This window comes from Limulus polyphemus, unplaced genomic scaffold, assembly GCF_000517525.1.
Source record: "Limulus polyphemus unplaced genomic scaffold, Limulus_polyphemus-2.1.2 Scaffold423, whole genome shotgun sequence".
In the NCBI taxonomy this organism is placed as follows: Eukaryota; Metazoa; Arthropoda; class Merostomata; order Xiphosura; family Limulidae; genus Limulus; species Limulus polyphemus.
The window spans coordinates 428,445-429,317 of NW_013666033.1; positions in this window are offsets into that span (position 1 = coordinate 428,445).

The window sequence follows — 873 nt, forward strand, 5'->3', positions numbered from 1 at the left end:
CAATTCTTGTTTCTTTTCTTTTTCCTCCAACCACTGCTGTAGTCTCTCTTCTTGTTCATTTTCTTTCTCCTCCAACCACTGCTGTAGTCTCTCTTGTCTATTTTGCTGTTCGAGCTGCCACTGTTGCAGGTTTTCTTGCCACTACTGTTGTCTCTCTTCTTGTCTCTTTTCTCGTTCTTCTTGTTTCTTTTCTTTCTCCTCCAACCACTGCTGTAGTCTCTCTTCTTGTTTCTTTTCTCGTTCTTCTTGTTTCTTTTGCTGTTCTTGTATTGCTGCCATCAAATATGCTAATTCATAGTTTGATTTGCCTCTTCTGGTTCCATCTTCTTCTTTTTTTGTCCCACTCTTTGCCACCAGTTTGTTGCGTATCTGCTTGTTTGTTAATTTCCGGTATAATTTTTTTCCGAGGAACTTCAGCGATACGAGTTCTTTCTTGATTAAACAAGTTTATTCTTTCTCGATACAAATTTTAGTAATACACAGAATTTCCACAGTCACTTTAAACTTAACAACCTTTATAACACACGCTATAAATCACAGCGATTCACACACACACTTTACTTACGGTGCCTACTGTTCGCTTGACTCAATTATCTATCTCCTCAATCTATCTCTTCGATCTATCTGCCCATATTGCTGGCTTTCTTTGCCAGACTTATATATTAAAAAAGAAGGCGTCTAGCAAACACTCGATAATTCTAGAAACTCCACCGCGCATGCTCCCAGCGTCACGCGACTTCCGATGTCGTAACAATATGTAAATTCAGTATGTGAAGAATTCGATAGAATCAAAATTGAAGCTCATCAGCTTTCAAATATAGTAGAAGAACAGATTAGGAGTCAGATTTCTAGAAAGAGAAAAATAAAGTTGAC